Consider the following 27,087-nt stretch of genomic DNA (forward strand, 5'->3'; position numbering starts at 1 on the left):
GGCCATGGCTCTGTACTTTTAACATTCTTTGAATTGGAAATCTCACTCTGTGGAGTCTATTCCACAGAAACAAATCCTATAGTATAGAAAGGATAGTTATTATTAATATGACCAAACTTTGACTGTCCATTGATGGTGGAATGATAGAGAACTTATGGTAAAGCTACATCCTCAAGAAAACAGGGAGTCATTAGAATGAAAAAGAGTTGTAGTAGTTGAGTGGGAGAAATCTCTATAAAGTATTATGGAAGTATTACTGAAACAATCAAGGTGCAGAGAAATGTATATAAAATGAGCACATCTGGGTTAAACAATATCAATTGTTTGAATATGCTTGAATACCTGTTTATGTTTATGTGTGTGTATAAATGAGAAGACGAGGGTACATGCAAGTCTGTGTGGGCTTGTTTAAGAAGGATAAGAGAGACTACTTACCACATTGTTAACCTGAATTACCTTGGATTCACTTGTGGGAAAGAACAGGGGGAGGAGAGTTAGAACATGCAGGAAGAGTGGACTTAAAAAGCATGGATGATAATGTTTCCATTTTAGTGGTGTTATGTATGGACAAATAAATCTGTCTTGAGCAGAGAAAGCCAGAATATTCCTTAGAAGTAAGGATGGCTTTGGACATCTTATCAAGAGGGACTAGTCCCTGGAAAAGGACATCATGCTTAGTAAAGCAGAGGTCCAGGGAAAAAGAGGAAGACCCTCAATGAGATTGATACAATGGCTGCAACAGTGTGCTCAAATATAGCAACGATTATTAGGATTGCAGTGACCGGCCGAGTTTTGTTCTGTGGTGCCTAGGGTCACTGTGAGTCAGAACTGACTTGATAGCTTCTAACAACAACATGTACAAGTCCAGATAAAGTGTACTGAATTGATATCATCTATTTAAATTATTCATGTAAGTTAAAGACCCAAAAATATAGTGTTAGTGCCATATCTAATGACTTACAGAGAATCAAGGTAGAATGTCAAGTGAAAGAAGGGGCAAGAGCAATGTGGATAGAGTGAGACCAAGTTTCCATAAAAGCAAACATCCCAGCAGATGTACTTGTGTACCTGTGACTGTGTATATGTGTCCCTGCAGAGAAGTGTACGGAAGGACACATATGTGTCTATTAACATTGGATACCTTGTGGGAGTGGGAGCAAATTACATACGAGGGTGGGACCCTGATGTAACTTTTTTGTCATACAAATCTGTAATCTTGAAAATGTAATAAAAAACAATTTCAGAACTTCGGAAATTGATAAACATCATAGATACATGTATATTTTAATGTGTTTCGTTAGATATTTTAAATAGGTGAAAATTTTCTATAATGACAGACAAAAGATTTGAATCACTTGAAGGAGAGCACACCACAGACAGTAATAATCAGATCCAGTGCATTTCTTCTTGTTCTTGGAACCAGTGAGCTCTTCTGGTCTCTATAACTGGAAATGACCAAAAATAATTTTGGGAAGTCAGTAGAGTTACCCCTCAAACACGTTTGCAAGCACATGTCTACAGCTAAATGTAGAAGGCTGGACACCATGTGCGATTCACTAGGTAACTCATGAGGCTCCGGAAAATTCTCTTTCCTGGATGTGCTGGTACCACCTCCTCCCTGCCTTGACCCACTGTATAACCCGCCTTTGTGCATTCGAGGCCCTTTTCAGGTCTGAGCCTAGAGCATAGAGGACATCAACTGGGAAAGTAGCTTTTAAGAAGAAAGATGTTGATCAAAAGACTTCAGAAAGCAGTACCTCCCCAGACAGCCTCTCCCCAGCCTGGGAATGCCAACCCCTCCCACCCTGATACCTCTGAGAATCTCTGATTTTTTGTTTTGGATCCTTAGGAGACTGCAGAATTTACCTGGTCTGAACACCTTGGCTCTTCTCTGCCTGTGGCCCTCTCCCTCACAGGAGCTGTCTCTGTCACTCTGAGGCATACACACAGGACAGACTGTGGATGGAGGTGCCCATCCTAGAGGTCCTGCCCTCCTTTCCTCTGCCCTCTGCGGTCTCATCGCCCAGAGAGATGGATACATCCCTGTCATGTCCAGGGCTTCCCCACACCTGGGATTTGATGTTGTGACTGAGACTTGGTCTTTGTTGTCCACTGTTGAGCCTGGGCCTGAATTTCCCTCTTCACATCCGTACCTGTGTTCTCGCTGTTCTCCCCAGGTTAAGAACCCTCTCCTCTCTTTTGCTTCTTTCATCTCAGACGGCCTTTTTCTTCCAGTTCTTTGACCTCGGGACAGAACAGATTTGACCACGGGGGGGGGGGGGAATTAACGAGATTTATTGACGTGTCAAGAACTGGAATGTACAGCTTTATTTAAAGGAGAAGAAAAAGTTCCAAAGCTCTACCCCTTACCCGAGGACATACTCTACAAGAAATACCCTGTAAGCACTGGATCAACTCTTATCCAGAAATGGTTAACACCCAGGGGGATTTTTCTACACCACCTCCCACTTACATTCCCCTAATGAGGCAACAACAATGCATCCTAATCAGAACCCCAAATTCACCCTAGGAGACCAGAAGACATGGCTGGGGTGAATTCATTTTCCTTCACCGGGCCCTCCACTCCTCCTGCCAAGCCCTACCTCTTTCTCTGCCTGTATGCTGCTGGGAAGGGACCCAGAGTCCTTGGTTTAGGGCTTTATGCCCACTGCTCACCTGCAGGCAGGTTTCCTGACACCCTGCCATCTCTCTGATTCTTTCTCCTCCAAAGAACTCACTGATACCCCCTTCACCATCACACCTCAACAGGGTCCCCCTTAGCCTCCCAAGTCCCACTGAAATCCCATTCCCCTTTCCCTACTTACTCTGTGCTCATCCTTAGGGGTCCCAAGACCTCACCATCAAGATGAGGCCTGTCCTGTCCTCTCCTGGGCCAGGGGAGCCTCTGAGGGGACCTGGTGTCTGTGTTCAGCTATCTGGGGCTTCTTCCTTAGGGCTGGAGGTCTTTGTGCCCTTAGGGTGGAAGGCTGGTGGTCACAGGGGAAGGAGGCTAAGATCTTCCAGGGGAGCTGGGTTAAACGAACCTGAATGGAGGTCTCTCCTGAAGGGCCCACGTTTCCAGCCCCAAGGCCCTGCTCCTCCTAGTCCCAGGGTGCTAGCAGGTCTTTAGGTCCTTCCCCCTCTGGCCTTGGTGCTGCACCTTCTGCGGCCTGGCCTGCCTCTGCAGCCTGTCCAGCTGGTGCCTCAGCCTCTTCAATTCTTCTCTCTGCTTCTCCAGCTGCTCCTCCAGGCGCCTGCAGAGTGCTCTCATCTCCCTCACCTCCCTCTTCTTGGAGGCCATCAGGTAACGCCTGGCCAGCAGGTGGCAGCGTTGGGGCCTCCCCTGGACTGAGCCTGGTAGCGGCCTCTCCAGCAGCTCTTGAAAGAAGACCCGGCAGCTGAAGCTCTGGCTCACACCATGCGCCGCGTGCGCAACCAGGGCCTCCCGGGACTGGAACAGGCGGCCGCAGGCCACGCAGCGGAAGCCACGCTCACGGGTCACCAGCCACTCCGGGGTGGCTGCGCGGGGGCTCTCCCCATGCTCCTCCCCTTGGTCGGTGGGGTCCGAAGTACAGGTCTGGGGCCCCTCCTGCCAGGGCTCCAGGGTGCTGACCAGGGACTCAGTGTTGGCCAGACTGGGGGCAGAGCCGATGGTGCTCTCCTCAGAGAGCTCGGCCTCAAAGACCTGGGGCATCTTGCCCACGGGGGCAAAGGAGGTTTTGGTCTGCCAAGCGACCGCCGCCCCCTTGACTGTGCGCACCTGGGTGAAATATGCGCACCTGACCCATTGTTTCTCTGAAGTAGCCCTGTAGCTGGAGGAGTGAGAGGTCTGCTCGGTAGAAGATGAAGGAAAAGAGCTCTCTGATGCTTTTGGAATCTTCCTGGGCCTGGAACTTGGGCTTTTTGCTTGGAATGTTGTTGATTCTTGGGCATTTTCCTCTTGGATAGAGACCTCTGAGAATAGTAGATTTAGTTGAGCTTTCAGGGTCCTTATCCTCACCTGTGACCCCAAAGCTTTGGTCATAGGGACCCCTGGAGGCCTTTACATCACCACATCCTCCACCTCTGCAGACCCCATGGTTTCTTTCTTCTTCCCCAGAGACCCACCACCCTTTGGGGGCACTGCTGTGGAAGACAAAGTCTCTATTGTAAAGTGGCACTGTTTATGGTAGTTCATTTTTTAAGAAATTATTTTTCTTTAATTCCACATTTATTGAATTCCAATGAATTTGTTCCTTCGGAACTTAGAAATGACCTCATTCCCCTGAAACTTCATAATAAATGTGTGACGTCATTGAAAGAAGTTTTCTATGAGGGTTTTTTTCTTAGTAAATTTGGGGTGTAAACGCTCAAAGGAGAGCAATGCTCACCTCTTTTCAACCTCTTTTACTGAAAGGCTGTTTTACGGAGAAGTTATACTTAAAGAGAAGAATGCGTATATTTAGTTAAGACTCTTACGTGTATACCTCTTTCTTGTACCCTTCTTAACCAAGCTACAGTAGGGGATTAAAGTTGCTTTTCTCGGAATAGAAGCCCTTGTCCTTATTAGAGGAACTCCTTCAGCGTGAGGCAGAAAGAGATGTCCGTATCTGAGAACCTGATGCCAGAAACCTCAGACAGACAGCACACAACCACCTTAACTGGGTGTGTCTGGGTGGGTTGCCTATGTCAACCTAAAGGTCTGTGTATGTTTGTGAATATGTGGGAAAGACTGTAGACTTCAGGATCCAGAAAGAGATAGAGCTAGGTCATGTGTGTTGGATGGAGGGAAAGCTCCAGAGACAAGATCCAGAGACGGAACCTGCCAGCAGTGTGTTAGAGGGATACCGAGACCAAGGAGGGAGCAGAAAGCAGGGCTGACCCACTGAAAGGCAGAATGGGGCAGCAACAGAAAAGACAAAGGGGGTACACTAGTTGGAGAAAGGATGGAGAACTGGGAATGATAGCAGAAACTGAGGTTAGCTATAGTTGGAATTTGAAAATTCTTTCTTGCTAGGCTTTGAAAACATCATGCTGATTGAAGAAAGTTAGTCATAAAAGGACAACTACTGTATGATCTTACTTATATGAAATAAGCAAATATATAGAAACCGAAGATTATTGGGGGTTGCCAGCTGTGACAGGGAGGCGGGAAGGGCCTGAAATCTTTCACTGTCTCATCTCATGCTGTCATTCTTAATCTCTTTATACTCTCAATACTTTTTCTTTTTAAATTTATAACATTTCTATTACTTAATCATCATATAACTTGAGTTTTAAATTCAAAAAAAGAGAAATGAGTAAGAGAAGGTGCCACTGTGCAATACTTTGTGTCAGCTAGGCATCAGGGAACCAGAGTGACAGAATGCACTTCTTCTTTGCGGAAAGCTTGAGGAGAGTCACGGCAGCTACAATGACCATGTCATATAGACACTCCAGTAAAAGGGCTGCTTAACTAGAACTTTGGAAATTGGGTGAGTGGGTAGAAAGGAATGCATAGCAGAGAAACTGAAGATATATATGTATGTACATATATGTGAATTAAAATAACTTTGTGTAGCTAGTAATTGGCAATGATAATTCATCATGGATTTCTGAGCAGAAGATCCAGGTAATGATACCTGACTTCAGGAAAGTTTGCTTTGGCATTATTGTGCACAGAACACCCAAGGAAGAAATACAGCTCCTCAACGGGAGCAGATGCACTGCTTCAGCAAATCTTAGGATATAAGTTTAGAAGAAAAGCATCATCTCCCGAAGGTCATAAAAGTTGTTTGTGAGTATATACTAGATTTTCTTTTATTTTTTTTTATTGTGCTTTAAGTGAAAAGTTACAATCCACGTCAGTTTCTCATACAAAAACTTATGTACACATTGTTATGTGACCCTAGTTACTCTCACTACAATGTGACAGCACACTCCTTCTCTCCACCTGTGTTCCCTGTGTCCATTCAACCAGCTCCTGTTCTCCTCTCCCTCCTCACCTTGACTCCAGATAGGAGCTGTCCATATAGTCTCATGTGTCTACTTAAGCTAAGAATCACACTCCTCACCAGTATCATTTTATGTCCTATAGTCTAATCTTTGTCTGAAGAGTTGGTTTCAAGAATGGTTTTAGTTTTGACAGACAGTCTGGGGGTCAGGACCTCTGGGGTACCTCCATCTCAGTCAGACCATTATGTCTGGTCTTTTTACTGGAATCTGAGGTCTGCATCCCACTTTCCTCCTGCTTCATCAGGGATTCTCTGCTATGTTCCCTTTCAGTGCAGTTATTGGTGGTAGCCAGGCACCACCTGGTTCTTCTGGTCTCAGGCTGATGGAGTCTCTGCTTTATGTAGCCCTTTCTGTCTCTTGGGCACCCCTTGGACACAGTCCCCTGGAGGGACAGTGGCAGGGCTGGCAGTAGCATTCAGGATGCAGTTTCCTCAGGGGGAGACAGCAAGTCACACAGTCTACTCACAACTCCGGAACCAGAGAAGAACAGTGCTGGTGGCAAAACCTAAGTACTTGCATTCGTTTTACTGTGCGCTCAGCCCCCAAGACGGCTTCAGTAGCTGTAGATTTCCCTGCACCTGAGATAGGTGTTGCTGTGCAGCCTGAGCCATTCTCCTGGCCTTGGAGAAGGAATAAATTAACAATTGGGGGAAAAGATAATCTGCCAGCTCCACTAAGCTGGGGAGCTCAGGACAGAAGAAGCTCCTTTCCAGGCACAAATGGTCCACAGACTTTGAATACCTTTCACCCCTGCATGGACCTGTGTAGGCCCATCTCGGGAGATTAGGCCCTTGTTACTGCAATGGTGTATGTGCTGGGTATCCAACTTCAACTGTTTCACCTTGTGGTGGAGAGGTGTGTTTCTGATGTTTGACACTGCTCTGCCTATTAAACAGGGTCCTCACCTACCTACGTTGGGGGCCTGAGGACTGGTGGCTCCACCCACATCATCTAGACACCCACAACAGGGGTCCAAGGATAACAGGTGCCTCCCAGTCCTTACAAACAAAAGCGTAGGGTGCCTGTAGTCTGACTGCAGAACCCACCTACCTGTGCACTATAGAAACAGAGGTGCACTTTCCTCACAGATACTTGGGAGATGGTTCTCAGCCCCCGTCTTTGTTCAGAGTGTGACCCCCTGCTGCAACCAGATACCTGTGTCTACAACAATCACCCCTCCCCATATAAGACTATAGGACATGAGGACCTACAATTGATGACCAACTACCTAGACACCTGAGCTGAATCTATACAAGAAAAGTGAATGGACTCCTAGGCTCATATACCTGGTAACAGGTCGAACCATCTGGTGACAGGATGTTAAATCTTGAAAGTTGCAAATGACCAAGCAAGCTCACTCAAGCAGCCTATTTGGGCATATCAAAACAAAACAAAGCAAAAAGCTAGGATACAGTAGGCAAAAGTAAAAAAATAAAATAAAATAATATAGATGGCTCAGAGACAGCAGTCAATATCAAATCACATAAAGAAGCAGACCATGATCACTTCAACAATCTCTCAAAACAAAGAATCAAGGAATCTTCCAGATGAAGGTGTTTTCCTGGAATTACCAGATGTAGAATACAAAAGGTTAATATACAGAACTTTCAAGAGATCAGGGAGATCAGGCAAAATGCAGAACAAGCCAAAGAACACACAGATAAAGTAGCTGAAGAAACTAAAAAGTTTACTCAAGAACATAAAGAAAAATTTAATAGGCTGCAACAATCCATAGAAAGAAAGCAATCAGGAATTCAGGAGATTAACAATAAAATTACAGAATTAGACAACTCAGTAGACAGAGGAACAGTATTGAGGAAATGGAAAGCAGAATTGGTGAGATTGAAGATAAATAACGTGGCACCAATATATTTGAAGAAAAATCAGATAAAATTATTTTAAAAAAACATGAAGAAACCCTAAGAATCATGTGGGGCTCTATCAAGAGAAATAACCTATGAGTGATTGAAGTATCAGATTAGGGAGGGATAACAGAAAAGACAGAGAGAATTGTTGAAGATTTGTTGGCAGAAAACTTCCTTGATACCATGAAAGATGAGCAGCAGATATCTATCCAAAATGCTCATTGAACCCCACATAAGGTAGATCTCAAAAGAAAGTCACCCAGACATATTATAAAGAAACTTGCCAAAACCAAAGACAAAGAGAGAATTTTAAGAGTGGCTAGGAATAAATGAAAAGTCACCTACAAAGGAGACTCAATAAGAATAAGCTCAGACTACTTGAGAGAAACCATGCAGGGAAGAAGGCAATGGGATGACTTATATAAAGTGATGAAGGAAAAAAATTGCCAGCCAGCATCATATTATATCCAGCAAAACCGTCTCTCAAATATGAAGGTGAAATTAGGACATTTCCAGATAAACAGAAGATTAAGGAATTTGTTAAAAAAAAAAAAAAACCTACAAGAAGTACTAAAGAGGGTTTTCTGGTAGAAAATCAACAATATCAGATATCAACCCAAGATTAGAATGCAGGACAGAGCAACCAGATATCAACCCAGGCAGGGAAATTACAAAAATAAATCAAGATAAAAAAATGCTCAGAACAGGGAAACAGTGATGTTATTATGTAAAGGATGACAATACTAAAATAATAAAGAGGGACTGAAAAATGTAGTCATAGATCTTTCACACAGAGAGATAGTCAAGGGGATAGAAAGAAGTAAAAGTTAGGTTTAAAGTTAGAAAAATAATGGCAAATATTAAGGTAACCAAAAAGGAGACTAACAATCCTACACATCGAAATAAAATACAAGAAAAACATAACAACTCGGGAAAAAAAAAATCAACAATGAATAAGAGGAAAAGACAATATACAAAGAATAACTACTCAGTACAAAAAATTAAGCAGAAAAAAGAAACTCGACAACATACAAAAAAAGATATCAAAATGATGGCAGAAAACTCATAACTACCATAATTACGCTGAATGTAAATGGACTAAATGCACCAATAGAGACAGAGAGTGAAAGAATGGATTAAAAAACACGATCCATCTATATGCTGCCTACAAGAGACACTCCTTAAAGACACAAACAAACTAAAACCACAGGATGGCAAAAATATATATCAAGCAAACAACAATCAAAAAAGAGCAAGAATGGCAATATCAATTTCTGACAAAATAGACTTTAAAGTTAAATTCACCAAAAAGGATAAGGAAGGACACTATATAATGATTAAACAGACAACATACCAGGAGGATATCACCATATTAAATATATACACACCCAATGACAGGGCTTCAAGATACATAAAACAAACTGTAACAGCATTGTAAAGTGAGATAGACAGCTCCACAATAATATTAGCTGACTTCGACATACCACTTTGGTGAAGAACAGAACATTCAGAAAGAAGCTCAGTAAAGACATGGAAGATCTAAATGCCACAATCAACCAACTTGACTTCACATACATATACAGAACACTCCACCCAACAGCAGCCAAGTATACTTTCTTTTCCAATGCATATGGAACATTCTCTGGGAGAGACCACATATTAGGCCATAAAGCACACCTTAACAGAATCCAAAACATCAAAATATTGCAAAGCATCTTCTCTGACCAGGAAGCTATAAAAGTAGAAATCAAAAACAAAAAAAAAAGCAGGGAAATGAAATCAACCACTCAGAACTTGAGCATACCTTGCTTAAAAACGACTGGGTTATAGAAGAAATTAAGGATGGAATAAAGAAATTCACAGTATCCAATGAGAATGAAAACACTTCCTACCAGAACCTTTGAGACACAGGTAAAGCATGCTCAGAGGTCAATTTATAGCAATACATGCACACATTCAAAAAGGAGAAAGGGCCAAAATCAAAGAATTATCCCTACAACTTGAACAAATAGAAAGAGAGCAACAAAAGAAACCCTCAGTCAACAGAAGAAATTAAATAATAAAAAGTAGAGCAGAATTAAATGAAATAGAGAACAGAAAAAAAAGTTGAAAGAGTTAACAAGACCAAAAGCTGGTTCTTTGTAAAAATTAACAAAATTGCTAAAACATTGGCCAAACTGACAGAAGAAAAAAAGGAGAAGAAGCAAATTACCCAACATCACAACAGACCCAACTGAAATTAAAAGAATCATATCAGATTAGTATGAAAAATCATACTCTAACAGCTTTGAAAACCTAGAAGAAATGGATGAATTTCTAGAAACACATTGCCTACCTAAACTAACAGAAACAGAGGTAGAACAATTAAATAAACCCATAACAGAAGGAGAGGTTGAAAAAGGTAATTAAAAAAATTAAAAATCTCCCAACAACAACAACAAAAGCCCTGGCCCTGACAGCTTCCCCGGTGAGTTCTACCAAACTTTCAGGGAAGAGTTAACACTACTACTAGTAAAGGTATTTTAGAGCATTGAAAAAGATGGAATACTCCCAAACTCATTCTATGAAGCCAGCATATCCCTGATACCAAAACCAGGTAAAGACACCACACACACACACACAAAATTACAGACCTATATTCCTCATGAACTTAGATGCAAAAAACCTCCACAAAATTCTACCCAATAGAATTCAATAACATATCAAAAAAATAATTCACCATGACCACGTGGGATTCATTCTAGGTATGCAGGGATGGTTCAACATTAGAAGAACAACCAAAGTAATCCACCATATAGGTAAAACAAAGGACAAGAACCACATGATCTTATCAATTGATGCAGAAAAGGCATTTGACAAAGTCCAACACCCATTCATGATAAAAACTCTCAGAAAATAGGAATAGAAGGAAAATTCCTCAACACAATAAAGGGCATTTATATAAAGCCAACAGCCAACATCACCCTAAATGGAGAGACTCTGAAAGCATTCCCTTGAGATGGGGAACCAGACAAGGATGCCCTTTATCACAACTCTTATTCAACAGTGTGCTGGAGGTCCTAGCCAGAGCAATTGGGCCAGATAAAGAAATAAAGGGCATCTAGATTGGTAAAGAAGAAATAAAAGTATTTCTATTTGCAGATGACTTGATCTTATACAGAGAAAACCCAAAAGAATCCTCAAGAAAACTACTAAAACTAATAGAAGAGTTCAGCAGAATATCAGGATACAAGATAAACATACAAAAATCAGTTGGATTCCTCTACACCAACAAAAAGAACATCAAAGAGAGAAATCACCAAATCAATGCCATTTACAGTAGCCCCCAAGAAGATAAAATACTAGGAATAATATTGTAACCAGAGACATAAAAGACCTATACAAACAAAACTACAAGACACTACTAAAAGAAATCAAAAGAGACTTACATAAGTGGACAAACATACCTTGATCATAGACAGGAACACTGAACATTGTAAAAATGTCTCTTCTACTGAAAGCGATCTATAGATATGCTGCAATTCCAATCCAAATTCCAAGGACATTTTTTAATGTGATGGAGAAACAAATCACCAACTTCATATGGAAGGGAAAGAGGCCCCAGATAAATAAAGCATTACTGAAAAAGAAGAACAAAGTGGGAGGCGTCACATTACCTGATTTTAGAACTTATTATACCGCCATAGTAGTGAAAACAGCCTGGTACCGGTACAGCAGCAGACACATAGACCAATGGAACAGAATTGAGAATCCAGACATAAATCCATTCACTTATTAGCTGATATTTGATAAAGGCTCAAAGTCAGTTAAATGGGGGAAAGATAGCCTCTTTAACAAATGGTGCTGGCATAGCTGGATATCCCTCCACAAAAAAATGAAACAAGATCCATACCTCACACCATGCACAAAAACTAACTGAAAATGGATCAAAGACCTAAATATGAAATCTAAAATGATAAAAATCATGGAAGAAAAAACAGGGACAACACTAGGAGCCCTAATACATAGCATAAACAGTACAAAAAACATTACTAACAATGTACAAGCACCCAAAGAAAAATTAGATAACTCCTAATAATCAAACACTTATGCTCATCCAAAGTCTTCCCCAGAAGAGTAAACTGATTACCGACAGACTGGGAAACAGTTTTTAGCTATAACATTTCCGATCAGCATCTGATCTCTAAAATCTACATGATAATGCAAAAACTCAACAACAAAAAGACAAATAACCCATTTTAAAAATGGGCAAAGGATAGGAACAGGCACTTCAACGAAGAAGACATTCAGGCAGGTAACAGATACATGAGGAAATGCTCACAATCATTAGCCATTAAAAAAAAAATGCCATTAGAGAAATGTAAATCACAACTACAATGAGATACCATGTCACTCCAGCAAAAAAAGGCTGCCATTAATCCCAAATCACAAAATAATAAATGTTGGAGAGGTTGTAGAGAGCCTGGAACATTTATTCACCACTGGTGGGAATTTAAAATGGTACAGCCACTTTGGAAATCAATCTGGCACTCCCTTAAAAAGCTAGAAATAGAACTACCATAGGATATGGCAATCCCACTCCTTGGAATATATCTTAGAGAAATAAGAGCCTTTATGCGAACAGATATATGCACAACGATGTTCATTGCAGCACTGTTTACAATAGCAGAAAGATGGAAGTAACCAAGGTGCCCATCAACAGATGAATGGATAAATAAATTGTGGTACATTCACACGATGGAATACTTCACACAGATCAAGAACAATGATGAATCCGTGAAATATTTCATAGCTTGGAGGAATCTGGAGGGCATGATGCTGAGTGAAATTAGTCAGTTGCAAAAGGACGAATATTGTATGAGACCACTATTGTAAGAACTCGAGAAATAGTTTAAACACAGAAGAAAATATTCTTTGATGGGTATGAGGGTGGGGAGAAAGGGAGGGAGAAGGATATTCGCAAATTTAGATAGTAGACAAGAACTATTTTAGGTGAAGGGAAAGACAACATACAATAAAGGAGAGGTCAGCATAACTGGACTAAATCAAAAGCAGTTTCCTGAATAAACCAAATGCTCCGAAGGCCAGAGTAGCAGGGGCAGCATTTGGGGGACCGTGTTTTCAGGGGACATCTAGGTCAATTGGCATAATAAAATCTATTAAGAAAACATTCTGCATCCCACTTTGGTGAGTGGCATCTGCAGTCTTAAAAACACTATCAAGCGGCCATCTAAGATGCATCCATTGGTCTCAACCTACCTGGAGCAAAGGAGAATGAAGAACACCAAAGATACAAGGTAATTATGAGTCCAAAAGACAGAAATGGCCCCGTAAATCCGAGACTACATCAGCCTGAGACCAGAAGAACTAGATGGTGCCCATCTACAACCGAAGACTGCCCCGACAGGGAACGAAACAGAGCATCCCTGACGGAGCACGAGAGCAGTGAGATTGCAGACCTCAAAGTCCCATAAAAAAATCAGACTTAATAATCTGACTGAGACTAGAGGAACCCTGGAGGTCACGGTCCCCAGACCTTCTGTTGGCCCAAGGCTGGAACCATTCCCAAAGCCAACTCTTCAGACAGGGATTGGACTGGATTATAGGGTAGAAAATGATAGTGGTGAGGAGTGACCTTCTGGTCTCAAGTGGACACATGAGACTATGTGGGCAGCTCCCGTTTGGAGGGGAGATGAGAAGGCAGAGGGGGACAGAAAGTGGCTGAATGGACACGGGGAATACAGGGCTGAGAGAAGGAGTGTGCTGTCTCATTAGTGGGAGAGGAACTAGGAGTACATAGCAAGCTGTATACAAATTTTTGTATGAGAGACTGACTTGATTTGTAAAGTTTCACTTAAAGCACACACACACAAAAGATGGAAAGAATACACAGAGTCACAGTACCAAAAGAAATGGTCGACTTTCAGTCGTTTCATGAGGTGGCATATGATGAAGAACTGGTAGTAGTGAAGCAAGAAGTCCAAGCTACACTGAAGGCACTGGCGAAAAACAAGGCTCCAGGAGCTGACAGAATACCCACTGAGTTGGTTCAACAAACAGATGCAGCACTGTACATGCTCACTCCACCATGCAAAGAAATTTGGAAGCTAGCTACCTGGCCAACAGACTGCAAGAGATGCACGTTTGTGTCCATTCCAAAGAAAAGCGATCCAACAGATTGTGGAAGTTATCAAATGTAAATCATAGTATTAGTAAATATGGTAAACAAACAAACAAAGAAACTCTATCTACTCTACAGTGAATATGACATTCTATCCCCAGGAGATCTAGTGAGTTTATGATGTTTTTGTTAGGTGCTGTTGAGTCAGTTCCAACTCATAGCGACCCTGTGTACAACAGAACGGAACAGTGCCCAGCCCTGGGCCTTTCTCATTGCTATGTCTGAGCCCACTGGTGCAGCCACAGTGTCAATCTGTCTCATTGAGGCTCTTTGTCTTTTTCACTGACCCTCTACTTTACCAAGCACGATGTCTTTTTCCAGGGGCTGATTCCTCCTGATAATATGTCCAGAGTACGTGAGACCAAGTCTTGCCACCCACCTTTCTAAGGAGCATTCTGGCTATACTTCTTCCAAGACAGGTGTGTTCATTCTTCTAGCAGTCCATGGTATATTCATCATTCTTCACCAACAACATAATTCAAGTTTCTGTTCTTTTGTCTTCCTTATCCATTGTCCAGCTTTAGGATGCATATGAGGCGACTGAAAATATGATGGCTTGGTTCAGGCACACCTTAGTCCTCAAAGTGACATCTTCAATTTTTAACACTTTAAAGAGGTCTTTTGTAGCAGATTTGCCCAATAAAATATGTCATTTGATTTCTTGACGGCTGCTTCCATGGGTGTTGATTGTGGATCCAAGTAAAATGAAATCCTTGACGACTTCAGTATTTTCTCTGTTTATCATGATTTTTTTATTGTTCCAGTTGTGAGGATTTTTGTTTACTTTATGTTGAAGTGTAATCCATACTGAAGGCTGAAGTCTTTGATCCTCATCTTCAAATCCTCTTCACTTTCAGTAAGCAAGTTTGTGTCATCTGCATGTCTAGGCTGTTAATGAGTCTTCCTCCAGTCCTGGTGCCCCTTCTTCTTCATATAGTCCAGCTTCTTGGACTGTATGGATTATATGTTTTTTTAAAGACACTGAGTTTTTGGTAATTTACTATGGCAGCCCTTGAAAATGAATACAGAGCCCTTCACCAAGGACAAGTCAAGTTAGCACCAAAAATGCTCCTGTAAGGGTAGCCACGTAACATGAGACATGGCAGTTTTTAAAAGTATGAACTAAAACTTTCAGCTTTGACAAAGAAAGGGCTCCTCTAAGTCCAAGTTCTAAGTCCATTGCTGTTGGGTCAATTCTATCTCATAGCGACCCTAAAGGACAGAGTAGAATTGACCCATAGGGTTTCCAAGGAGTGGCTGGTAGATTCGAACTGCTTGGATAAGTATTGTGAAAAAATACAACCCTGACACACAACTTTTCTGAGCTTAGTATTAAAACAAAACAAAACAAAAAGTCGCTATTGAGTGGATTCTCACTCATAGGGACCCTATAGGACAGAGTAGAGCTTCCCCACAGGGTTTCCAAGGAGCGACTGGTAGATTCAAACTGCAGACCTTTTGGTAGCACCCAAATGCATAATCATCGCACCACCAGTGGCTTTCAAATCAGCTATAGGCTGATGATCTCCAAATTCTTAGAACCCAGAAAACTACTCTACGTCTGAGTGGTATCCACAGCTGGGAACTGTTCTCCACACTTGGACGAACTCAGACATCCAAATCTAACATGTACAGAAAAAAATCTTTTGGTCATTTTCTCAAGCTTGTTCCTCCATGGTTTTCCACATGGTAGAGAATGGCTCTGGTGACCATGCTCTCATGGTAGCCTGAATTCTAGAAGTCACCTTTGATTCTCCATTCCCCTCATCCCATACATCTGATCCACCAGCAATTCTTGGCAGCTCAAGCTCCAAAGTTCACCTCAAGCCTGCCCACTGTTCCCACCTGCACTACCACCATCACTCCTCACCCTGACCACTGCAGAAGCATCCTCACCAGTCCTCTGTATTTGCTGTCTTCAAGTTCTCCTGGGCTACAGTTAATTCCTGGGACACATTCTTTCTCAAGACCATTGAACAATAGAAGGAGAAGGGCATTTAGTTGTATGCTACCTCCTCCGCTTGAGCTGCATGCCCCTCAGAAATCACTTTTCACTGTCCACTCTATAATGTCTCTATTCCAATTTCCTGTCTTTGGCCGCACTGCTTTGATAGCGTGCATGCATATGTGCTTCAGGGGTCATGTAGACAGATGCCCTGGAGGAATTTTTCTTAGTACAATCATGGTCGTGTGCCATCAAGAGATTCTGACTCATATCAACCTTGTATGACAACTTAGAATTGCCTCACAAGGTTTCCTAGGTTGCAGTCTTTATGGCGCAGCCCTGGTGGCCCCGTGGTTAAGAGCTCGGCTGCTAACCAAAGGGTGGACAGTTTGAATCCACCAGTTGGTTCTTTGCGGAAAAACATGGCAGTCTGCTTCTGTAAAGACTTATAGCCTCAGAAACCCTATGGGGCAGTTCTGCTCTGCCCTATAGCGTCACTATGAGTCGGAATTGATTCAACAGCAACTGGTTTGGATTTTGTTTGGTTAGAATCTTTACGGGAGCCCATCTCCAGATCTTTTCAACCCCTGAGCTGGTGGGTTCCAACGGCCCACCTTTCAGTTAGCCAAGCACTTAACCGTTGCACCTCCAATACTTAACTCTGCGCCGGAGAGGGCCCTCTCCTGACGTCTCCCGTCTCCTCACACCGCACACCTAGGCCTTGTCCTTGCTTCTAGACCCCACCCTCCCCTCTGGAGGCCCAACCCCCCCACGCCCGCCCCACACCCGGGCCGCTGGGGGGGGCCGGCAGCCATGTTCCTCGCCGTCCAGCCAGTTATTCCCGGAAGCGCCCGGACGGGTGGTGAGGGGCCCGGGCGGATGGCGCGCCTTAGAGAGGATGGTGTTCGTGCTGCTTTCCGTGCCGTGTTCTCTGAAAGGTATGAAACTCCGACACCTGGCTGGAGGGACCCGCTCCCAGACTGAACAAGCCCGGCCCCTCGAAGGTGTGGAGGGAAGGCGCCAGGAGGGCGGTTCCCAGTCCCAGCATCCCGTGGGCTCCAGAGGTTGGAGAGTCCGGACGTTGGGTTAGCAGCTGGCATCGCCCCCTCCGGCGTACCCCGTCCCGAGTGATCCCCAGGGGCGGACGCTGCGTGGGGGCCGGCGGACGCAGCCACTCTAGGGGCTGCGAGAGGGAGCCTCTGGCCGGGGAGACGCAGCTGGTCTGCGAAATTTGCATCCCCGTGGATTTGCGGGGGGCGGGGGGGGTCCAGCCGCAGGATCCAGCTGCGGAGTGCCCTCGGGCCTGGGGGCTTGAAGGGCTTGGGGAGAAAGGCCGTGTCCAGGGCTGCGCCCAGGTCCCTCCTCTGCCCGGGGCGGGTTTGCGGGCCAAGCTGGGGGATGGGGGCCTGCCCACCCCGCCCCCCACCTGCTCCCTATGCCAGGGGGGAAACCAAGGCCCAGAGTTCGCCCGGGGGGTGAGATTCCAGACTGAGGGCGGGGCACTCGCCCCCATTCCTCCTCCCACCCCCACCAGACTCCGTAGGGTGCCACGGACAGGGGAGAGAGGGATCCCCCGCCCAAGGCCCTGCTGCCCCTTACTGTTTTGGGCACTGTGCCTGGGAGGCTGAGGCACCCCGCGCCCGCGCCCGCGCCTGGCTAGTCTACTCTCGGGGCTGGGGCGTCGGCGCGGCCCCACCGGGAAAGGAAGGGGTCCTGGGAATCTGTGGAGCAGCGCGGGGATCCTACTCCTTGTGGAAGCAGCAGCGATTCAGTGTGTGTTAACAGTGTGGATGCCGGGTCCCGCTCCCCCTCTGGGTGGCGGGGGTGGGGGTAGCAGGAAGGGGTCCTGAGTGCCCATGTTGTTTGTTAACTTAAACGTTTGTGCGGCGCTGTGTAGCGGTAGCTGTGGACGAGGTCTCTGGTGCTGAGGGGATTTGAGGGTTCCTCACACTGGCGGGATTTGGAGCCTCTACCCTGGTGGCAGTGGGTTCAGTGGGTTACCCTGGTGGCGTAGTGGTTACGTGCTAAGGCTGCTAGCCAAAAGGTTGGCAGTTTGAATCCACCAGGCGCTCCTTGGAAACTGTGGGGCAGTTCTACTCTGTCCTATAGCGTCGCTATGAGTCAGAATTGACTCGATGGCAACGGGTGTGTTTTGTTTTTTTTTAGGTTGGAGATTAGGTGTCTCTCAGGCTGACATTTGAAAGTCTGGAGCTGACGGTTTATGAGGGTTTCTAAGGGTTTTAAGCGCTCCGGCCATGGGCACCAACCCGATCTTCCAGCACCTGCGGACGGACCGCCCCCCCCCCGGGGGATTGGCTGCTCTGGGACCCGGAGCCCAGAGGGCGGTGAGAAGCTGACAAACGTGAGTGATGTCCTGCAGGCTCCAGTTGGCGGTGCAGCCCTGCTCACATGGTCTCAATACGGGCAATCGGGCAGTCGGCTTCGTGCCTGGGGGTGGTTTCCGAATGTTCCCTCGTGTCCCCCGACCCGTGCGGGGCGACAACTCTCCCCTGGGCGGGTACCTAGTAGAGGCCTGCAGGGCATCAGGGTATGGAGGGGCAGAGCTTGGGCGGGGAGGGCGCGGCCCTGCAGGTTCCTGTACATGACCACGGCGGGGGGGTGCGGGTCGTGAAGGCTGGGCCTGGTAGAGGACCCACTAGGTCGCACAGAAGGAGTGGGTTAGGATAATCATAGCATTAATGGGAGTATTGAGAGAGCGCCCTGGGGCGTTGGGTCCCTGGGGAAGAAAAGCTTCTGCTGTCGCCACTAGAGCGGTACCCAGGTCGTCCCGGCTTAGGTCCAGGAGGTTCCCATGCTCAGAGGGCCTGGTGGGCAGAACAGAACCGGCGGTGCGCGCGCCCTCTCGCGGCCTTGCACCGAATCGCTGAAGTCCAGTGTCAGGCGATTCTAAGCCATGGATAGAGAGATAGTATTGTGAAGCAGAGCAAATGATGCAGTGCCTTGATGGGACCGGTGGAGACAACAAGAAGCAAAGCACAGCTCAAACTTCAAAATTCCACTGAGTGTTAGTAGGATTTGGAGGAAGAAAATAGACGGAGAGTCGAGAGGCCCAGAGATGCAGAAGGGTTAGAGGATTAGGGTTAGGGGTTAGGGTTTGGTGTTAGTGGTCCAGGTTTGGGGGTTAGAGGTTTGGGAGTTAGGTTTAGGGGTATAGGTTTTAGGTGGTTGGGGTTGGGGTTAGGGCTGGGGTTACTAGGCTCGGGCACAAGTGGTTTAGGGTTAGGGTTAGAGTGAGGCTGAGGTTGATTCCCCAGTCTTGTGTACCGTCTTTCCTTCGCCAGAGTTACCACCGATCTGTTGTTTGGTTGGAAACCCTGGTGGCGTAGTGGTTAAGAGCCACCGGTGCTAACCAAAGGTCTGCAGTTCGAATCCACCAAGCACTCCTTGGAAACTCTATGGGGCAGTTCTAATCTGTCCTGTAGGGTCGTTATGAGCTGGAATTGACTCGACAGCAGTTGGGTTTGGTTTTTTTTGGTTATTGTTTAGTTGGCTTTTCTCTACCCGCTCTTCGTCTCCCTGGTGAACATCAAGGATTGTTTTCTGTGCGTAAATGTTTTCATGAGTTTTTATGATAGTGGTCTCTTACTGTATATGTCGTTTTGTGATTGACTTAGTCAGCATGATGCGCTCCAGATTCATCCATGGTGTGAGATGTTTCGGAGATTCATCATTGGTCTTTATTGTCGTGTAGTGTTCCACTGTGTGTATGTACCGTAGTTTGTTTATCCATTCCTCTGTGGACGAGCACTTAGGTTGTTTCCATCTTTTTGCAACTGTGAATAATGTTGCAGTGAACACGGGTGTGCATGTGTCTATTCCTGTGACTGCTCATGGAACCCTGGTGGCTAGTGGTTAAGTGCTATGGCTGCTAACAAAAAGGGTTAGGGTTTGGGCTTAGGGATGTTAGGGTTAGGTTGTTAGAGTTAGGGTCGTTAGGGTTTGGGGTTAGAGTTTAGGGTTAGGGTTTTTTGGTTGGGGTTAGGTGTTAGGGTTAGGTTTAGGGTTTGAGGTTAGAGTTTGGAGTTACAGGTTAGGTGTTAGGGGTTGCAGTTTGGGGTTTAGGGTTTTTGGGTTTAGTCGTTAGGGTTTGGGTTAGGTTTTAGGGGTTAGGGTTTAGGTTTAGGGTTGGGGTTGGTGTTGGGTCTGTTTGGATATGTGGTTTGGGGTTAGAGGGTGGGTGTTAGAGGGTTGGGGTCTAGAGGGTGGGGGTTAGAGATTGAGGGAGTTAGAGGGTGAAGGGTTAGAGGGTGTAGGGGTTAGAAGTTGAGAAGATTATAGAGTGAGTGAGTGAGAAGGTGAGGGTGTGAGGGGGTGAAGGTTAGGATTTAGGGTTAGAGGGTTTAGGCTTAGGGTTCAGAAGCTTGGGGTTAGGGGGTTAGGGTTTCAGGGTTCAGAGGTTGGGGTTGGGTGTTGTGGTTAGGGTTAGAGATTAGGGTTAGAGGGTTAGGGTTAGAGGATTAGGGTTAGGGGTTAGGGCTAGGGCTTAGGGTTCAGGTTTAGGGTTTGGGATGGGTTTGGGGTAAGGTTTTAGGGTTTAGGATTAGAGGGTTAGGCTTAGGGCTTAGAGTTTAGGGTTTTAGGATTTAGAGTTTAGGGCTTAGGGCTTAGAGCCTAGGGTTTAGGGCTTAAGGTTTAAGGCTTAGAGTGAGTGTTAAGGCTGGGGGCTGGGGTTAGGGTTTAGGGTATTAGGGTTAGAGGGTTAGACGGTTTAGTGTTTAAGTTTAGGGTTTAGGGGTTAGGGGTTGGGGTTAAGGGTGTTAGTGTTTAGGGTTTGGCGTTTAGGGTGTTAGGGTTAAATGTGTTAGGGCTAAGGGTGTTAGGGTTTTGCGTGTTAGGGTTTTAAGTGTTATGGTTTAGGGTTTAGAGCTAAGTGATAGGGTTAGGCTTAGGCTCATTCTTAGGTTTAGGGCTAGGGATTTGAGGTTTAGGGTTTGGGGTTAGGTTTGGAGGTTGAGGTTAGGATTAGGGCTAGGGTTAGAGGGTTAGGGTTAGAGGTTAGAGTTAGAGGGTTAGGGTTTCGGATTAGGGTTTCATGTTAGCGTTAGAGGGTTAGGGTTCGAGGGTTAGGGTCATTAGGGTTAGGGTGGTTAGGGGTTAGGGTTTAGGGTTTACGGTTAGGTTTAGGGTTTGGGGTTTGGGATTTGAGGTTCGGGTTTAGGGTTTGAGGCTTAGAGTATAGGGTTTAGTGTGTAGGGTTTTGATGTGTAGTGTTTTGGGGTGTAGGTGTTTAGGTTGTAGAGTTTAGGGAATAGGGGTTAGGGTTTGGGTTAGGGTTAGAGTTTAGGGCCTTGGGGGTTAGGACCTAAGGGCTTAGGGTCTTAGGGGCTTTGGGGCTCAGGGCTTAGGGGCTAGAGTTAGAGGGCTAAGGCCAGAGGGTCCGAAGGCCAGAGGGCCAGGGTTATGGTTTGATTCCTGGCTGGCAATTTTTTTCCTTCAATATTTTGTGTAAGTCATCCCTTTGCCTTCTTGCCTGCATGATTTCTGCTGAGTAGTCCAAGTTTTTTATTATTTACTCTCCTTTGTTGGTGACTTCCTTTATCCCTAGCCTCTCTTAAAATTCTCTTTATATTTGATTTTGGCAAGTTTGATTATTATGTGTCTCGGTCACTTTCTTTTGAGATCTACCTTATGTGGAATTCGATGAGCATCTTTCATGATATCATGGAAGTTTTCTGCCAACAAATCTTCAACAGTTCCCTCTGTATTTTCTGTTAGCCCTCCCTCTTCTGGTACTGAAATCACTCATAGTTATTTCTCTTGATAAAGTCCCACATGATTCTTTGGATTTCTTCATTTAAAATTCTTTTATCTGCTTTCTCTTCAAATATATTAGTCCCAAGAGTTTGATCTTCAATCTCAGTAATTCTGCCTTCCAATTCCTCAATTGTGCTCTTATTACTTTCTATTGAGTTTTCTAACTCTGTAATTTTATTGTTAATCTTCTGAATTTCTGATTGCAGTCTCTCTATGGTTTCTTGCAGCTTATTAAATTTTTAACTATGTTCTTGAGTAACCTTTTTAATTTCTTCAGCTGCTTTATCTTTGTGTTCCTTGGCTTGATCTGCATTTTGCCTCATTGGAGAAATCCTTGGGCCCTTCACTGGCACGCCATGCAGCTCCACGACGTCCACTCCTGGCCCTGGCATTTGGCCGGTGCCCCCCTGAAGGTGTGCTCCAGAGCCATGTTTCTCCACCCATCACTATCATTCTGCCACCAGGGGATATGTGAGTGTGGGAATCACCATTTCTCACTGGCAGCAGCATCACAAGTCACTAGACTTCCAGGTACCCACAGACGTAGGCTGCCTTCTGCCTCAGGAAAGGTCCCGAATCCTTTATACCAGACGCTGACACCGGGCCACTGGTGGACATTCATTTTCATCCAAACAGAGGTCTGGGTGAGGGTCAGCAGGCCAGGTAGGTGAAGTCAAGGCCAGGTGGGCGGGACTAAGGTTTCTTTGCCATCACCATGGAGAGAGTCTCCCCACCGGAAGAGTGGGCAGAGCTTATGATGGGCCTGGTGACAAGACTTAGCCAATGGCAGAGATCCAGTCTGCCAGGCAGATGACACAGGGTCCTCCACTGTGACCTAGGACACCTAGTGGCCAAAGGATTTGAGCACACCCTGGGAAAGGCTATGCAGGCACAAGGGAGCCCCTGGTGCGGACTGCTTCACGGCATTGGCAGAGCAGGCCAGGGTCCAATTTTCCCACTTTCCTCAGGATATCAGTACGCAAGACATCCCCACTCACCATCTCTTGCCTCTCTCTCTGTATGTGTTCATTCTCTGAAATCTCTTCCTTCTCTCCCTGAGTCACTTCACAGCTTGGAGTGCCTGATAGAGTGCCTAGAGACGAAAGAGCAAAGGGGGAAGGCCTCTGGCTCTACTGATTGCCCATGGGCACAGAAGATCTGCTGGTCTATCTGGAAGGTCTAGAGAGTGGTGACTGATTGCGGAGCTACACCACGGGTGGACTCTGGCCAGGTGAAGCTTGTTGACATGTGGCAGCCTCTCCGGAGACTACTAATTCCGCTGATGACATTGTATGCAAATACCCGGGTGAGTACCATGGGCAGAAAACATTGACACATACCTGCCAGAGGTCTATCCTGGGTCTGAAGAGTCCACCCTGGTCTCCAGCGTCTCATCATGTCAGCACACACTTTGCCTGCACACATGGAATCTGCCTCTCTCCACGAATGCCTTCTCCTCCTAGGAAACACAGGATGACACTCAGCCAAGGGATAGAACAGGCAAAGTCAACTGACGCCCCCATTTTCAAGATTTTGCTTCTGCTGGGCCACAGCCCCCAGTGGCACACTGCATGCACGTCACTTCTCCAAACACAAGGCCGCAATCCGGGCATCCAGGGCCCCAGCAGTCCAGAGTCTGCGGGTGGCAGCATACTCTGCGGAGGGTGGCACCTCTTTGCCATGTACAGGAGGGAGGCCTGGGCCCTTGACTGGCTCCGCTAGAGCTCCACGACCTCAGCTATTTTCCCTGACCTTTGGCCCGTACCCTCATGAGTGTGTGATCTCTAGTTACACTTCTCCTCTGACCACTCTGAATCCGTCAACTGCGGATACCTGAGCGTGGACATCAACATCTATCACTGGCTGCAGTGTCACAGGTCACTAGGTGTCTAGGCTCAGGCTGACCTTGGCTGTCTTCTGCCCAGGCAAGGAGCCTAATCCTTCCAAGGAAATGAGGATGCTTGGTCAGTGGCCGACATCCTTTCTTTCATGCACAGAGCGGTCTAGATGAGGGGAAAGAGGCCAGGTAGGCCAGGTGAAGGCTGACTGCGGGGCCTAGGGCTTGTTTCCCAATCCCCATGGAGACAGCCACCAGAAAGCTGGGTGGAACTTCTGACGGGGACGAGTCACAAACACTGAGCCAATAGGAGAAGTCCAGCCTAACCGGCCAGTTCTGCAGAGCCCTCCATTGTACCCATGGACACACAACGGCCCCTCGTGTCTTTGGCCAGAAAATCGAGGGCACCAGGGAATAATTTCACAGTAGCCAACCCCTGATGTGGACACGTTCGACACACGGGGCCAGCAGGCAGGTACCTCTTTTCCACTTACCCTACGATATCAGTAGACAAGGCGCCCTTCCTCAGCATCTATGGCCCCTCTCTGTATGTGTTCATTCAGAGAAATCTCTTCCTTCTACCCCTGAGACACATCACAAGTATGAGGGGCCTGACAGAGAGCCTGGAGATGAAACGGGGGAGGCTTCTGGCTGGACCGCTTCCCCGTGGGTAGACAATAGCAGGTAGTCTCTCTGGAAGGTCTTAGCTTCTGTTGATTGACATGGGCAATACAATAGGGGCGGACCCTGGCCAGGTGGAGCTTGTGGACAGATGCAACCTCTCCGGCGATGAATAATTCCACTGCTGCTTTGTTTGGTGAAAACCTCGCCCGCCAACTCGGATGAGCAGAGAACATTGACCCACACCTGCCAGGGGCCTTTCCTGGGACTAAAGATCCCAACATGGTCTCAACATCGTCACCCTTTCAGCACACACCTTTCCTACACACATACTCCTGCCTTTCTCCGTCAGTGCCTTATCCTACTAGGAAACAAAGCATGCCGCTGAAAAAGGCCGATGCTAGGGAAATTGAAGAGATGATGCCATTTTCCAAGTTTTTGCTGTCTACATGTCCCCGCCTCCGGTGCAACGCTGTGTATGTGGACGGGCTCCGATGGCAAGGCCGAAATCCTGGCAGTCTGGCCCTGCAGTCCAATGGTTTATGGACGTGGGGACACGGATGACCTGTTTGCCACATATAGGAGAAATCCTTGGGCCCTTCACTGGCACGCCATGCAGCTCCACGATGTCCACTCCTGGCCCTGGCCTTTGGCTGGTGCCGCATTGAACGTGTGCTCCGGAGGCATGTTTCTCCACCCATCACTATCATTCTGCCACCAGGGGATATGTGAGTGTGGGAGGCACCATCTGTCACTGGCAGCAGTGTCACAAGTCACTAGACTTCCAAGTACCCGCAGACCTAGGCTGCCTTCTGCCTCAGGCAAGGTCCCGAATCCTTTATCCCAGATGCTGACACCTGGCCACTGGCGGACATTCATTTTGATCAACACAGAGGTCTGAGTGAGGGTCAGCAGGCCAGGTAGGTGAAGTCAAGGCCAGGTGGGCGGAACTCAGGCTTCTTTGCCATCACCATGGAGACAGTACCTCCACAGGAAGAGTGGGCGGAGCTTATGATGGACCTGGTGAAAAGACTCAGCCAATGGCAGAGATCCAGCCCAACAGGCAGATGACACAGGGCCCTCCATTGTGACCCAGGACACCTAGTGGCCACAGGATTTGAGCACACCCTGGGAAAGGCTACGCAGGCACAAGGGAGCCCCTGGTGCGGACTGGTTCAGGGCATTGTCATAGCAGGCCAGGGTCCAATTTTCCCACTTTCCTCAGGATATCAGTAGGCAAGACATCCCCACTCACCATCTCTTGCCTGTCTCTCTGTATGTGTTCATTCTCTGAAATCTCTTCCTTCTCCCCCTTGTCACTTCACACCTTGGAGTGCCTGACAGAGTGCCTAGAGACGAAAGAGCAAAGGGAGAAGGCCTCTGGCTCTACTGGTTGCCCAAGGGCAGAGAAGATCTGCTAGTCTATCTGGAAGGTCTAGAGAGTAGTCATTGATTGGGGAGCTACATCACGGGCGGACCCTGGCCGGGTGAATCTTGTTGACATGTGGCAGCCTCTCTGGAGACTACTAATTCCGCTGATAACATTGTATGCAAATACCCGGGTGAGTACCATGGGCAGAAAACATTGACACATACCTGCCAGAGGCCTATTCTGGGTCTGAAGAGTCCACCCTGGTCTCCAGCAACTCATCATCTCAGCACACACTTTGCCTGCACGCATGGAAACCGCCTCTCTCCACGAATGTCTTCACCTGCTAGGAAACACACGATGTCACTCAGCCAAAGGAGAGCACAGGCCAAGTCAACTGAAGCCCGTATTGTCAAGATTTTGCTTCTGCTGGGGCACAGCCCCCGGTGGCACACTGCATGCGCGTCACTTCTCGGTAGACAAGGCCGAAATCCGGGCAACCAGGGCCCCAGAAGTCCAGAGTCTGCAGAAGGCGGCACATGGATCGCCTCTTTGCCACATACAGGAGGGAGGCCTGGGCCCTAGACTGGCTCTGCTAGAGCTCCACGACCTCAGCTATTTTCCCTGACCTTTGGCCCGTGCCCTCGTGAGTGTGTGATCTCTAGTTACACTTCACCTCCGACCACTCTGAATCCGCCACCTGCGGATACCTGAGTATGGAAATTAACATCTATCACTGGCTGCAGTGTCACAGATCACTAGGTGTCTAGGCTCAGGCTGACCTTGGCTGTCTTCTGCCCAGGCAACTAGCCTAAGCCTTCAAAGGAAATGCGGACACGTGGTCACTGGCCGACATCCTTTAACCAACACTGAGTCCCTGGTCAGCATCCTGGAGTCCTGGCAAGAAGAGCCAGGCACCTCCAGGAGCATCTGGAGGAGGAGACAGGGGCTGAAGAGGCTACCACACCTACTGGTGCTGCTACACATGTCGGAGACCTGGCTGCAGAGGTTGCAGGCATGGCCTCAAGGTCAAAGGAGAAAGCACCTGAAGACGTGCTAGAACTCTTAGACTGAGAGGAGCAGGATGTCTGGACTGCAAAATATGCACCCTTCAGGGAAGAAGTTCATTCAAGCTTCTTAAACCCACCTCACCTGGAAAATCCATCCTCTTTTAGCCTTGTGCCCCTTCCACGCCCCTTCTAGTACAAAGAGAGATGCAGCCCTACGGCACCAGGGTGGAAGAAGCCCCAGGATAGCTGTCTGAAGACATGAGGTCCACTCCAAAGCTCCCCCCGCCAAGGAGAGAAGAGGACAAGACTCATCTGCAGATGAGGTCTCAGGGCCCTGAGAATGAGCATAATGTTTGTAAGGAAAGAGAAATAGGATTTCAGTGGGACATGGAAGTCTGAGAAAGAGCCTCTGCAAAGATAGCTCTAAGGGAGGTGTGATTGTGAAGGTGGGCTGGTCACTGAGTTCTTTGTAGTACAAGGTACCAGACAGAAGCCAGACTCTGGGGGAAAC

The 27,087-nt window shown here is 46.6% G+C and overlaps 1 long non-coding RNA gene across 1 annotated transcript; it reads right to left on the reverse strand.

Moving 5' to 3' along the window:
- Positions 1–117: 117 nt before the first annotated feature.
- Positions 118–25,961, reverse strand: LOC135230127 (uncharacterized). Its single transcript, XR_010320784.1, has 4 exons — positions 25,794–25,961; positions 23,080–23,198; positions 2,154–2,244; positions 118–1,445 (listed from the first exon to the last, which is right to left on the reverse strand). It is a non-coding gene; the product is annotated as an uncharacterized LOC135230127 (long non-coding RNA).
- Positions 25,962–27,087: the final 1,126 nt, after the last annotated feature.

Source organism: Loxodonta africana, unplaced genomic scaffold (genome assembly GCF_030014295.1).
Source record: "Loxodonta africana isolate mLoxAfr1 unplaced genomic scaffold, mLoxAfr1.hap2 scaffold_792, whole genome shotgun sequence".
Classification (NCBI taxonomy): Eukaryota; Metazoa; Chordata; class Mammalia; order Proboscidea; family Elephantidae; genus Loxodonta; species Loxodonta africana.